We start from the raw sequence: 17,985 nt of genomic DNA on the forward strand, positions 1-17,985 counted from the left end.
TACCCCCCCCAAACTGACAAACAAGACTGCTACCTGCCACCCCCCAAACTGACAAACAAGACTGCTACCTGCTACCCCTCCCCCCCCCAAACTGACAAACAAGACTGCTACCCCAAACTGACAAACAAGACTGCTACCCCCCAAACTGACAAACAAGACTGCTACCCCGCCCAAACTGACAAACAAGACTGCTACCCCCCCCAAACTGACAAACAAGACTGCTACCCCCCAAACTGACAAACAAGACTGCTACCTGCCCCCCCAAACTGACAAACAAGACTGCTACCTGCTACCCCCCAAACTGACAAACAAGACTGCTACCTGCCCCCCAAACTGACAAACAAGACTGCTAACCCCCAAACTGACAAACAAGACTGCTACCTGCTACCCCCCAAACTGACAAACAAGACTGCTACCCCCAAACAAACAAGACTGCAACCTGCTACCCCCACCCCAAACTGACAAACAAGACTGCTACCCCCAAACTGACAAACAAGACTGCTACCTGCCCCCAAACTGACAAACAAGACTGCTACCTGCTACCCCCAAACTGACAAACAAGACTGCTAACCCCCAAACTGACAAACAAGACTGCTACCTGCTACCCCCCAAACTGACAAACAAGACTGCTACCCCCAAACAAACAAGACTGCTACCTGCTACCCCCCACCCCAAACTGACAAAGTATTTCACTATGCTACCACCAGTATTTCACTATGCTACCACCAGTATTTCACTATGCTACCACCAGTATTTCACTATGCTACCACCAGTATTTCACTATGCTACCACCAGTATTTCACTATGCTACCATCAGTATTTCACTATGCTACTACCAGTATTTCACTATGCTACCAGTATTTCACTATGCTACCACCAGTATTTCACTATGCTACCACCAGTATTTCACTATGCTACCATCAGTATTTCACTATGCTACCACCAGTATTTCACTATTCTACCAGTGTTTCACTATGCTACCACCAGTATTTCACTATGCTACCACCAGTATTTCACTATGCTACCACCAGTATTTCACTATGCTACCAGTATTTCACTATGCTACCAGTATTTCACTATGCTACCACCAGTATTTCACTATTCTACCAGTATTTCACTATGCTACCAGTATTTCACTATGCTACCACCAGTATTTCACTATGCTACCACCAGTATTTCACTATGCTACCACCAGTATTTCACTATGCTACCACCAGTATTTCACTATGCTACCACCAGTATTTCACTATGCTACCACCAGTATTTCACTATGCTACCACCAGTATTTCACTATGCTACCACAGTATTTCACTATGCTACCACCAGTATTTCACTATGCTACCACCAGTATTTCACTATTCTACCAGTATTTCACTATGCTACCACCAGTATTTCACTATGCTACCACCAGTATTTCACTATGCTACCACCAGTATTTCACTATGCTACCACCAGTATTTCACTATGCTACCACCAGTATTTCACTATGCTACCACCAGTATTTCACTATGCTACCAGTATTTCACTATGCTACCACCAGTATTTCACTATGCTACCAGTATTTCACTATGCTACCAGTATTTCACTATGCTACCAGTATTTCACTATGCTACCACCAGTATTTCACTATGCTACCAGTATTTCACTATGCTACCACCAGTATTTCACTATGCTACCACCAGTATTTCACTATGCTACCACCAGTATTTCACTATGCTACCAGTATTTCACTATGCTACCACCAGTATTTCACTATGCTACCACCAGTATTTCACTATGCTACCACCAGTATTTCACTATGCTACCACCAGTATTTCACTATGCTACCACCAGTATTTCACTATGCTACCACCAGTATTTCACTATGCTACCACCAGTATTTCACTATGCTACCACCAGTATTTCACTATGCTACCACCAGTATTTCACTATGCTACCAGTATTTCACTAGCTATTTCACTATGCTACCACCAGTATTTCACTATGCTACCACCAGTATTTCACTATGCTACCACCAGTATTTCACTATGCTATTTCACCACCAGTATTTCACTATGCTACCACCAGTATTTCACTATGCTACCACCAGTATTTCACTATGCTACCACCAGTATTTCACTATGCTACCACCAGTATTTCACTATGCTACCACCAGTATTTCACTATGCTACCACCAGTCACTTTCACTATTTCTACTACCAGTATTTCACTATGCTACCACCAGTATTTCACTATGCTACCACCAGTATTTCACTATGCTACCACCAGTATTTCACTATGCTACCACCAGTATTTCACTATGCTACCACCAGTATTTCACTATGCTACCACCAGTATTTCACTATGCTACCACCAGTATTTCACTATGCTACCACCAGTATTTCACTATGCTACCACCAGTATTTCACTATGCTACCACCAGTATTTCACTATGCTACCACCAGTATTTCACTATGCTACCACCAGTATTTCACTATGCTACCACCAGTATTTCACTATGCTACCACCAGTATTTCACTATGCTACCAGTATTTCACTATGCTACCACCAGTATTTCACTATGCTACCAGTATTTCACTATGCTACCACCAGTATTTCACTATGCTACCACCAGTATTTCACTATGCTACCACCAGTATTTCACTATTCTACCAGTATTTCACTATGCTACCAGTATTTCACTATGCTACCACCAGTATTTCACTATGCTACCACCAGTATTTCACTATGCTACCACCAGTATTTCACTATGCTACCACCAGTATTTCACTATGCTACCACCAGTATTTCACTATGCTACCACCAGTATTTCACTATGCTACCAGTATTTCACTATGCTACCACCAGTATTTCACTACACCACCAGTATTTCACTACACCACCAGTATTTCACTATGCTACCAGTATTTCACTATGCTACCACCAGTATTTCACTATGCTACCACCAGTATTTCACTATGCTACCACCAGTATTTCACTATTCTACCAGTATTTCACTATGCTACCAGTATTTCACTATGCTACCACCAGTATTTCACTATGCTACCAGTATTTCACTATGCTACCAGTATTTCACTATGCTACCACCAGTATTTCACTATGCTACCACCAGTATTTCACCAGTATTTCACTATGCTACCACCAGTATTTCACTATGCTACCACCAGTATTTCACTATTCTACCAGTATTTCACTATGCTACCACCAGTATTTCACTATGCTACCACCAGTATTTCACTATGCTACCACCAGTATTTCACTATGCTACCACCAGTATTTCACTATGCTACCACCAGTATTTCACTATTCTACCAGTACTTCACTATGCTACCAGTATTTCACTATGCCACCACCAGTATTTCACTATGCTACCACCAGTATTTCACTATGCTACCACCAGTATTTCACTATGCTACCACCAGTATTTCACTATGCTACCAGTATTTCACTATGCTACCACCAGTATTTCACTATGCTACCACCAGTATTTCACTATGCTACCACCAGTATTTCACTATGCTACCACCAGTATTTCACTATGCTACCACCAGTATTTCACTATGCTACCACCAGTATTTCACTATGCTACCACCAGTATTTCACTATGCTACCAGTATTTCACTATGCTACCACCAGTATTTCACTATGCTACCACCAGTATTTCACTATGCTACCACCAGTATTTCACTATGCTACCACCAGTATTTCACTATGCTACCACCAGTATTTCACTATGCTACCAGTATTTCACTATGCTACCAGTATTTCACTATGCTACCACCAGTATTTCACTATGCTACCACCAGTATTTCACTATGCTACCAGTATTTCACTATGCTACCACCAGTATTTCACTATGCTACCACCAGTATTTCACTATGCTACCAGTATTTCACTATGCTACCACCAGTATTTCACTATGCTACCACCAGTATTTCACTATGCTACCACCAGTATTTCACTATGCTACCACCATGCTACCAGTTTCACTATGTTACCACCAGTATTTCACTATGCTACCACCAGTATTTCACTATGCTACCACCAGTATTTCACTATGCTACCACCAGTATTTCACTATGCTACCACCAGTATTTCACTATGCTACCACCAGTATTTCACTATGCTACCAGTATTTCACTATGCTACCACCAGTATTTCACTATGCTACCACCAGTATTTCACTATGCTACCACCAGTATTTCACTATGCTACCAGTATTTCACTTTCACTATGCTACCACCAGTATTTCACTATGCTACCACCAGTATTTCACTATGCTACCACCAGTATTTCACTATGCTACCACCAGTATTTCACTATGCTACCACCAGTATTTCACTATGCTACCAGTATTTCACTATGCTACCAGTATTTCACTATGCTACCACCAGTATTTCACTATGCTACCACCAGTATTTCACTATGCTACCACCAGTATTTCACTATGCTACCACCAGTATTTCACTATGCTACCATCAGTATTTCACTATGCTACTACCAGTATTTCACTATGCTACCAGTATTTCACTATGCTACCACCAGTATTTCACTATGCTACCACCAGTATTTCACTATGCTACCACCAGTATTTCACTATGCTACCACCAGTATTTCACTATGCTACCAGTATTTCACTATGCTACCACCAGTATTTCACTATGCTACCACCAGTATTTCACTATGCTACCACCAGTATTTCACTATGCTACCCAGTATTTCACTATGCTACCAGTATTTCACTATGCTACCACCAGTATTTCACTATGCTACCAGTATTTCACTATGCTACCACCAGTATTTCACTATGCTACCAGCTACCAGTATTTCACTATGCTACCACCAGTATTTCACTATGCTACCACCAGTATTTCACTATGCTACCACCAGTATTTCACTATGCTACCACCAGTATTTCACTATGCTACCACCAGTATTTCACTATGCTACCACCAGTATTTCACTATGCTCTACCAGTATTTCACTTGCTACTATTGCTACCAGTATTTCACTATGCTACCACCAGTATTTCACTATGCTACCACCAGTACTATGCTACCAGTATTTCACTATGCTACCACCAGTATTTCACTATGCTACCAGTATTTCACTATGCTACCACCAGTATTTCACTATGCTACCACCAGTATTTCACTATGCTACCAGTATTTCACTATGCTACCACCAGTATTTCACACTATGCTACCACCAGTATTTCACTATGCTACCAGTATTTCAGTACCACCAGTTTCACTATGCTACCACCAGTATTTCACTATGCTACCAGTATTTCACTATGTACCAGTATTTCACTATGCTACCAGTATTTCACTATGCTACCAGTATTTCACTATGCTACCACCAGTATTTCACTATGCTACCAGTATTTCACTATGCTACCACCAGTATTTCACTATGCTACCACCAGTATTTCACTATGCTACCACTACAGTATTTCACTATGCTACCACCAGTATTTCACTATGCTACCACCAGTATTTCACTATGCTACCACCAGTATTTCACTATGCTACCACCAGTATTTCACTATGCTACCACCAGTATTTCACTATGCTACCACCAGTATTTCACTATGCTACCACCAGTATTTCACTATGCTACCACCAGTATTTCACTATGCTACCACCAGTATTTCACTATGCTACCAGTATTTCACTATGCTACCACCAGTATTTCACTATGCACCTACCAGTATTTCACTATGCTACCACCAGTATTTCACTATGCTATTTCACTACTACCAGTATTTCACTATGCTACCACCAGTATTTCACTATGCTACCACCAGTATTTCACTATGCTACCACCAGTATTTCACTATGCTACCACCAGTATTTCACTATGCTACCACCAGTATTTCACTATGCTACCACCAGTATTTCACTATGCTACCAGTATTTCACTATGCTACCACCAGTATTTCACTATGCTACCACCAGTATTTCACTATGCTACCAGTATTTCACTATGCTACCACCAGTATTTCACTATGCTACCACCAGTATTTCACTATGCTACCACCAGTATTTCACTATTCTACCAGTATTTCACTATGCTACCACCAGTATTTCACTATGCTACCACCAGTATTTCACTATGCTACCACCAGTATTTCACTACCAGTATTTCACTATGCTACCACCAGTATTTCACTATGCTACCACCAGTATTTCACTATGCTACCACCAGTATTTCACTATGCTACCACCAGCTACCAGTATTTCACTATGCTACCACCAGTATTTCACTATGCTACTACCAGTATTTCACTATGCTACCACCAGTATTTCACTATGCTACCAGTATTTCACTATGCTACCACCAGCTATTTCACTATGCTACCAACAGTATTTCACTACACCACCAGTATTTCACTATGCTACCACCAGTATTTCACTATGCTACCAGTATTTCACTATGCTACCACCAGTATTTCACTATGCTACCACCAGTATTTCACTATGCTACCACCAGTATTTCACTATGCTACCACCAGTATTTCACTATTTCACTATGCTACCACCAGTATTTCACTATGCTACCAGTATTTCACTATGCTACCACCAGTATTTCACTATGCTACCAGTATTTCACTATGCTACCACCAGTATTTCACTATGCTACCACCAGTATTTCACTATGCTACCACCAGTATTTCACTATGCTACCAGTATTTCACTATGCTACCACCAGTATTTCACTATGCTACCAGTATTTCACTATGCTACCACCAGTATTTCACTATGCTACCACCAGTATTTCACTATGCTACCACCAGTATTTCACTATGCTACCACCAGTATTTCACTATGCTACCAGTATTTCACTATGCTACCAGTATTTCACTATGCTACCACCAGTATTTCACTATGCTACCACCAGTATTTCACTATGCTACCACCAGTATTTCACTATGCTACCACCAGTATTTCACTATGCTACCAGTATTTCACTATGCTACCACCAGTATTTCACTATGCTACCAGTATTTCACTATGCTACCACCAGTATTTCACTATGCTACCACCAGTATTTCACTATGCTACCACCAGTATTTCACTATTCTACCAGTATTTCACTATGCTACCAGTATTTCACTATGCTACCACCAGTATTTCACTATGCTACCAGTATTTCACTATGCTACCAGTATTTCACTATGCTACCACCAGTATTTCACTATGCTACCACCAGTATTTCACTATGCTACCACCAGTATTTCACTATGCTACCACCAGTATTTCACTATGCTACCACCAGTATTTCACTATGCTACCACCAGTATTTCACTATGCTACCACCAGTATTTCACTATGCTACCACCAGTATTTCACTATGCTACCACCAGTATTTCACTATGCTACCACCAGTATTTCACTATGCTACCACCAGTATTTCACTATGCTACCACCAGTATTTCACTATGCTACCACCAGTATTTCACTATGCTACCACCAGTATTTCACTATTCTACCAGTATTTCACTATGCTACCAGTATTTCACTATGCTACCACCAGTATTTCACCAGTATTTCACTATGCTACCACCAGTATTTCACTATGCTACCAGTATTTCACAATGCTACCACCAGTATTTCACTATGCTACCACCAGTATTTCACTATTCTACCAGTATTTCACTATGCTACCACCAGTATTTCACTATGCTACCACCAGTATTTCACTATGCTACCACCAGTATTTCACTATGCTACCACCAGTATTTCACTATGCTACCACCAGTATTTCACTATGCTACCAGTATTTCACTATGCTACCACCAGTATTTCACTATACCACCAGTATTTCATATGCTACCACCAGTATTTCACTATGCTACCACCAGTATTTCACTATGCTACCACCAGTATTTCACTATGCTACCAGTATTTCACTATGCTACCACCAGTATTTCACTATGCTACCACCAGTATTTCACTATGCTACCACCAGTATTTCACTATGCTACCACCAGTATTTCACTATGCTACCACCAGTATTTCACTATGCTACCACCAGTATTTCACTATGCTACCACCAGTATTTCACTATGCTACCACCAGTATTTCACTATGCTACCACCAGTATTTCACTATGCTACCACCAGTATTTCACTATGCTACCACCAGTATTTCACTATGCTACCACCAGTATTTCACTATGCTACCACCAGTATTTCACTATGCTACCACCAGTATTTCACTATGCTACCACCAGTATTTCACTATGCTACCACCAGTATTTCACTATGCTACCACCAGTATTTCACTATGCTACCAGTATTTCACTATGCTACCACCAGTATTTCACTATGCTACCACCAGTATTTCACTATGCTACCACCAGTATTTCACTATGCTACCAGTATTTCACTATGCTACCACCAGTATTTCACTATGCTACCAGTATTTCACTATGCTACCAGTATTTCACTATGCTACAGTATTTCACTATGCTACCACCAGTATTTCACTATGCTACCAGTATTTCACATGCTACCAGTATTTCACTATGCTACCACCAGTATTTCACTATGCTACCAGTATTTCACTATGCTACCACCAGTATTTCACTATGCTACCACCAGTATTTCACTATGCTACCACCAGTATTTCACTATGCTACCACCAGTATTTCACTATGCTATGCTACCAGTATTTCACTATGCTACCACCAGTATTTCACTATGTATTTCACTATGCTACCAGTATTTCACTATGCTACCACCAGTATTTCACTATGCTACCACCAGTATTTCACTATGCTACCACCAGTATTTCACTATGCTACCACCAGTATTTCACTATGCTACCACCAGTATTTCACTATGCTACCAGTATTTCACTATGCTACCAGTATTTCACTATGCTACCACCAGTATTTCACTATGCTACCACCAGTATTTCACTATGCTACCACCAGTATTTCACTATGCTACCACCAGTATTTCACTATGCTACCACCAGTATTTCACTATGCTACCACCAGTATTTCACTATGCTACCACCAGTATTTCACTATGCTACCACCAGTATTTCACTATTCTACCAGTATTTCACTATGCTACCAGTATTTCACTATGCTACCACCAGTATTTCACTATGCTACCACCAGTATTTCACTATGCTACCACCAGTATTTCACTATGCTACCACCAGTATTTCACCAGTATTTCACTATGCTACCACCAGTATTTCACTATGCTACCACCAGTATTTCACTATGCTACCAGTATTTCACTATGCTACCAGTATTTCACTATGCTACCACCAGTATTTCACTATGCTACCACCAGTATTTCACTATGCTACCACCAGTATTTCACTATGCTACCAGTATTTCACTATGCTACCACCAGTATTTCACTATGCTACCACCAGTATTTCACTATGCTACCAGTATTTCACTATGCTACCACCAGTATTTCACTATGCTACCACCAGTATTTCACTATGCTACCACCAGTATTTCACTATGCTACCACCAGTATTTCACTATGCTACCACCAGTATTTCACTATTCTACCAGTATTTCACTATGCTACCACCAGTATTTCACTATGCTACCACCAGTATTTCACTATGCTACCACCAGTATTTCACTATGCTACCACCAGTATTTCACTATGCTACCACCAGTATTTCACTATGTACCAGTTTTCACTATGCTACCACCAGTATTTCACTATGCTACCACCAGTATTTCACTATGCTACCACCAGTATTTCACTATGCTACCACCAGTATTTCACTATGCTACCACCAGTATTTCACTATGCTACCACCAGTATTTCACTATGCTACCAGTATTTCACATGCTACCAGTATTTCACTATGCTACCACCAGTATTTCACTATGCTACCACCAGTATTTCACTATGCTACCACCAGTATTTCACTATGCTACCACCAGTATTTCACTATGCTACCACCAGTATTTCACTATGCTACCACCAGTATTTCACTATGCTACCACCAGTATTTCACTATGCTACCACCAGTATTTCACTATGCTACCACCAGTATTTCACTATGCTACCACCAGTATTTCACTATGCTACCACCAGTATTTCACTATTCTACCAGTATTTCACTATGCTACCACCAGTATTTCACTATGCTACCACCAGTATTTCACTATGCTACCACCAGTATTTCACTATGCTACCACCAGTATTTCACTATGCTACCACCAGTATTTCACTATGCTACCACCAGTATTTCACTATGCTACCACCAGTATTTCACTATGCTACCACCAGTATTTCACTATGCTACCACCAGTATTTCACTATGCTACCACCAGTATTTATTTCACTATGCTACCACCAGTATTTCACTATGCTACCACCAGTATTTCACTATGCTACCACCAGTATTTCACTATGCTACCACCAGTATTTCACTATGCTACCAGGATTTCACTATGTTACCACCAGTATTTCACTATGCTACCACCAGTATTTCACTATGCTACCACCAGTATTTCACTATGCTACCACCAGTATTTCACTATGCTACCACCAGTATTTCACTACACCACCAGTATTTCTACCACCAGTATTTCACTATGCTACCAGTATTTCACTATGCTACCACCAGTATTTCACTATGCTACCACCAGTATTTCACTATGCTACCAGTATTTCACTATGCTACCACCAGTATTTCACTATGCTACCACCAGTATTTCACTATGCTACCACCAGTATTTCACTATGCTACCAGTATTTCACTATGCTACCAGTATTTCACTATGCTACCACCAGTATTTCACTATGCTACCACCAGTATTTCACTATGCTACCACCAGTATTTCACTATGCTACCACCAGTATTTCACTATGCTACCAGTATTTCACTATGCTACCACCAGTATTTCACTATGCTACCACCAGTATTTCACTATGCTACCACCAGTATTTCACTATGCTACCAGTATTTCACTATGCTACCACCAGTATTTCACTATTCTACCAGTATTTCACTATGCTACCACCAGTATTTCACTATGCTACCACCAGTATTTCACTATGCTACCACCAGTATTTCACTATGCTACCACCAGTATTTCACTATGCTACCACCAGTATTTCACTATGCTACCAGTATTTCACTATGCTACCACCAGTATTTCACTATGCTACCACCAGTATTTCACTATGCTACCACCAGTATTTCACTATGCTACCACCAGTATTTCACTATGCTACCACCAGTATTTCACTATGCTACCACCAGTATTTCACTATGCTACCACCAGTATTTCACTATGCTACCACCAGTATTTCACTATGCTACCAGTATTTCACTATGCTACCACCAGTATTTCACTATGCTACCACCAGTATTTCACTATGCTACCACCAGTATTTCACTATGCTACCACCAGTATTTCACTATGCTACCACCAGTATTTCACTATGCTACCACCAGTATTTCACTATGCTACCACCAGTATTTCACTATGCTACCACCACTATGCAGTATTTCACTATGCTACCACCAGTATTTCACTATGCTACCAGTATTTCACTATGCTACCAGTATTTCACTATGTATTTCTACCACCAGTATTTCACTATGCTACCAGTATTTCACTATGCTACCACCAGTATTTCACTATGCTACCACCAGTATTTCACTATGCTACCACCAGTATTTCACTATGCTACCACCAGTATTTCACTATGCTACCACCAGTATTTCACTATGCTACCACCAGTATTTCACTATGCTACCAGTATTTCACTATGCTACCACACTATGCTACCACCAGTATTTCACTATGCTACCAGTATTTCACTATGCTACCACCAGTATTTCACTATGCTACCACCAGTATTTCACTATGCTACCACCAGTATTTCAGTATGTATTTCACTATGCTACCACCAGTATTTCACTATGCTACCAGTATTTCACTATGCTACCACCAGTATTTCACTATGCTACCACCAGTATTTCACTATGCTACCACCAGTATTTCACTATTCTACCAGTATTTCACTATGCTACCAGTATTTCACTATGCTACCACCAGTATTTCACTATATTTCACTACTACCACCAGTATTTCACTATGCTACCAGTATTTCACTATGCTACCACCAGTATTTCACTATGCTACCACCAGTATTTCACTATGCTACCACCAGTATTTCACTCTACCACCAGTATTTCACTGCTACCAGTATTTCACTATGCTACCACCAGTATTTCACTATGCTACCACCAGTATTTCACTATGCAGTATTTCACTATGCTACCAGTATTTCACTATGCTACCACCAGTATTTCACTATGCTACCACCAGTATTTCACTATGCTACCAGTATTTCACTATGCTACCACCAGTATTTCACTATGCTACCACCAGTATTTCACTATGCTACCAGTATTTCCAGTATTTCACTATGCTACCACCAGTATTTCACTATGCTACCACCAGTATTTCACTATGCTACCACCAGTATTTCACTATGCTACCAGTGCTACCACCAGTATTTCACTATGCTACCAGTATTTCACTATGCTACCACCAGTATTTCACTATGCTACCACCAGTATTTCACTATGCTACCACCAGTATTTCACTATGCTACCACCAGTATTTCACTATGCTACCAGTATTTCACTATGCTACCACCAGTATTTCACTATGCTACCAGTATTTCACTATGCTACCACCAGTATTTCACTATTTCCACCAGTATTTCACTATGCTACCACCAGTATTTCACTATGCTACCACCAGTATTTCACTATGCTACCACCAGTATTTCACTATGCTACCACCAGTATTTCACTATGCTACCAGTATTTCACTATGCTACCAGTATTTCACTATGCTACCACCAGTATTTCACTATGCTACCACCAGTATTTCACTATGCTACCACCAGTATTTCACTATGCTACCACCAGTATTTCACTATGCTACCACCAGTATTTCACTATGCTACCACCAGTATTTCACTATGCTACCAGTATTTCACTATGCTACCACCAGTATTTCACTATGCTACCACCAGTATTTCACTATGCTACCATCAGTATTTCACTATGCTACTACCAGTATTTCACTATGCTACCACCAGTATTTCACTATGCTACCACCAGTATTTCACTATGCTACCACCAGTATTTCACTATGCTACCACCAGTATTTCACTATGCTACCACACTATGCTACCAGTATTTCACTATGCTACCACCAGTATTTCACTATGCTACCACCAGTATTTCACTATGCTACCACCAGTATTTCACTATGCTACCACCAGTATTTCACTATGCTACCACCAGTATTTCACTATGCTACCACCAGTATTTCACTATGCTACCACCAGTATTTCACTATGCTACCACCAGTATTTCACTATGCTACCACCAGTATTCACTATGCTACCACTATGCAGTATTTCACTATGCTACCACCAGTATTTCACTATGCTACCAGTATTTCACTATGCTACCACCAGTATTTCACTATGCTACCAGTATTTCACTATGCTACCACCAGTATTTCACTATGCTACCACCAGTATTTCACTATGCTACCACCAGTATTTCACTATGCTACCACCAGTATTTCACTATGCTACCACCAGTATTTCACTATTCTACCAGTATTTACCACCAGTATTTCACTATGCTACCACCAGTATTTCACTATGCTACCACCAGTATTTCACTATGCTACCACCAGTATTTCACTATGCTACCACCAGTATTTCACTATGCTACCACCAGTATTTCACTATGCTACCACCAGTATTTCACTATGCTACCACCAGTATTTCACTATGCTACCACCAGTATTTCACTATTCTACCAGTATTTCACTATGCTACCACCAGTATTTCACTATGCTACCACCAGTATTTCACTATGCTACCACCAGTATTTCACTATGCTACCACCAGTATTTCACTATGCTACCAGTATTTCACTATGCTACCACCAGTATTTCACTATGCTACCACCAGTATTTCACTATGCTACCACCAGTATTTCACTATGCTACCACCAGTATTTCACTATGCTACCAGTATTTCACTATGCTACCACCAGTATTTCACTATGCTACCACCAGTATTTCACTATGCTACCAGTATTTCACTATGCTACCACCAGTATTTCACTATGCTACCAGTATTTCACTATGCTACCACCAGTATTTCACTATGCTACCACCAGTATTTCACTATGCTACCACCAGTATTTCACTATGCTATGCTACCACCAGTATTTCACTATGCTACCACCAGTATTTCACTATGCTACCACCAGTATTTCACTATGCTACCACCAGTATTTCACTATGCTACCAGTATTTCACTATGCTACCAGTATTTCACTATGCTACCACCAGTATTTCACTATGCTACCAGTATTTCACTATGCTACCAGTATTTCACTATGCTACCACCAGTATTTCACTATGCTACCACCAGTATTTCACTATGCTACCACCAGTATTTCACTATGCTACCACCAGTATTTCACTATTCTACCAGTATTTCACTATGCTACCAGTATTTCACTATGCTACCACCAGTATTTCACTATGCTACCACCAGTATTTCACTATGCTACCACCAGTATTTCACTATGCTACCACCAGTATTTCACTATGCTACCACCAGTATTTCACTATGCTACCAGTATTTCACTATGCTACCACCAGTATTTCACTATGCTACCACCAGTATTTCACTATGCTACCAGTATTTCACTATGTATATTTCACTATGCTACCACCAGTATTTCACTATGCTACCACCAGTATTTCACTATGCTACCACCAGTATTTCACTATGCTACCAGTATTTCACTATGCTACCACCAGTATTTCACTATGCTACCAGTATTTCACTATGCTACCACCAGTATTTCACTATGCTACCACCAGTATTTCACTATGCTACCACCAGTATTTCACTATTCTACCAGTATTTCACTATGCTACCAGTATTTCACTATGCTACCACCAGTATTTCACTATGCTACCACCAGTATTTCACTATGCTACCACCAGTACCAGTATTTCACTATGCTACCACCAGTATTTCACTATGCTACCACCAGTATTTCACTATGCTACCAGTATTTCACTATGCTACCAGTATTTCACTATGCTACCACCAGTATTTCACTATGCTACCACCAGTATTTCACTATGCTACCAGTATTTCACTATGCTACCACCAGTTCACTATTTACTACCACCAGTATTTCACTATGCTACCACCAGTATTTCACTATGCTACCACCAGTATTTCACTATGCTACCAGTATTTCACTATGCTACCACCAGTATTTCACTATGCTACCACCAGTATTTCACTATGCTACCACCAGTATTTCACTATGCTACCACCAGTATTTCACTATGCTACCACCAGTATTTCACTATGCTACCAGTATTTCACTATGCTACCACCAGTATTTCACTATGCTACCACCAGTATTTCACTATGCTACTACCAGTATTTCACTATGCTACCAGTATTTCACTATGCTACCACCAGTATTTCACTATTCTACCAGTGTTTCACTATGCTACCACCAGTATTTCACTATGCTACCACCAGTATTTCACTATGCTACCAGTGTTTCACTATGCTACCACCAGTATTTCACTATGCTACCACCAGTATTTCACTATGCTACCAGTATTTCACTATGCTACCACCAGTATTTCACTATGCTACCACCAGTATTTCACTATGCTACCAGTATTTCACTATGCTACCACCAGTATTTCACTATGCTACCACCAGTATTTCACTATGCTACCAGTATTTCACTATGCTACCACCAGTATTTCACTATGCTACCACCAGTATTTCACTATGCTACCACCAGTATTTCACTATGCTACCACCAGTATTTCACTATGCTACCACCAGTATTTCACTATGTATTTCACTACTACACCAGTATTTCACTATGCTACCACCAGTATTTCACTATGCTACCACCAGTATTTCACTATGCTACCACCAGTATTTCACTATGCTACCACCAGTATTTCACTATGCTACCACCAGTATTTCACTATGCTACCACCAGTATTTCACTATGCTACCAGGATTTCACTATGCTATTCTACCAGTATTTCACTATGCTACACCAGTATTTCACTATGCTACCACCAGTATTTCACTATGCTACCACCAGTATTTCACTATGCTACCACCAGTATTTCACTATGCTACCACCAGTATTTCACTATGCTACCAGTATTTCACTATGCTACCACCAGTATTTCACTATGCTACCACCAGTATTTCACTATGCTACCACCAGTATTTCACTATGCTACCACCAGTATTTCACTATGCTACCACTATTTCTACCACCAGTATTTCACTATGCTACCACCAGTATTTCACTATGCTACCACCAGTATTTCACTATGCTACCACCAGTATTTCACTATGCTACCACCAGTATTTCACTATGCTACCAGTATTTCACTATGCTACCACCAGTATTTCACTATGCTACCAGTATTTCACTATGCTACCAGTATTTCACTATGCTACCACCAGTATTTCACTATGCTACCACCAGTATTTCACTATGCTACCACCAGTATTTCACTATGCTACCAGTATTTCACTATGCCCAGTATTTCACTATGCTATGCTACCACCAGTATTTCACTATTCTACCAGTATTTCACTATGCTACCACCAGTATTTCACTATGCTACCAGTATTTCACTATGCTACCACCAGTATTTCACTATGCTACCAGTATTTCACTATGCTACCAGTATTTCACTATGCTACCACCAGTATTTCACTATGCTACCACCAGTATTTCACTATGCTACCACCAGTATTTCACTATGCTACCAGTATTTCACTATGCTACCAGTATTTCACTATGCTACCACCAGTATTTCACTATGCTACCACCAGTATTTCACTATGCTACCAGTATTTCACTATGCTACCACCAGTATTTCACTATGCTACCACCAGTATTTCACTATGCTACCAGTATTTCACTATGCTACCAGTATTTCACTATGCTACCACCAGTATTTCACTATGTATTTCTACTACCACCAGTATTTCACTATGCTACCAGTATTTCACTATGCTACCACCAGTATTTCACTATGCTACCACCAGTATTTCACTATGCTACCACCAGTATTTCACTATGCTACCAGTATTTCACTATGCTACCACCAGTATTTCACTATGCTACTACCAGTATTTCACTATGCTACCAGTATTTCACTATGCTACCAGTATTTCACTATGCTACCACCAGTATTTCACTATGCTACCACCAGTATTTCACTATGCTACCACCAGTATTTCACTATGCTACCACCAGTATTTCACTATGCTACCAGTATTTCACTATGCTACCACCAGTATTTCACTATGCTACCACCAGTATTTCACTATGCTACCAGTATTTCACTATGCTACCACCAGTATTTCACTATGCTACCAGTATTTCACTATGCTACCAGTATTTCACTATGCTACCACCAGTATTTCACTATGCTACCACCAGTATTTCACTATGCTACCACCAGTTTCACTATGCACCACCAGTATTTCACTATGCTACCAGTATTTCACTATGCTACCACCAGTATTTCACTATGCTACCAGTATTTCACTATGCTACCACCAGTATTTCACTATTCCACCAGTATTTCACTATGCTACCAGTATTTCACTATGCTACCAGTATTTCACTATGCTACCACCAGTATTTCACTATGCTACCAGTATTTCACTATGCTACCACCAGTATTTCACTATGCTACCACCAGTATTTCACTATGCTACCACCAGTATTTCACTATGCTACCACCAGTATTTCACTATGCTACCACCAGTATTTCACTATTCTACCAGTATTTCACTATGCTACCACCAGTATTTCACTATGCTACCACCAGTATTTCACTATGCTACCACCA

Source organism: Oncorhynchus nerka, linkage group LG12 (assembly GCF_034236695.1).
Source record: "Oncorhynchus nerka isolate Pitt River linkage group LG12, Oner_Uvic_2.0, whole genome shotgun sequence".
Lineage (NCBI taxonomy): Eukaryota > Metazoa > Chordata > Actinopteri > Salmoniformes > Salmonidae > Oncorhynchus > Oncorhynchus nerka.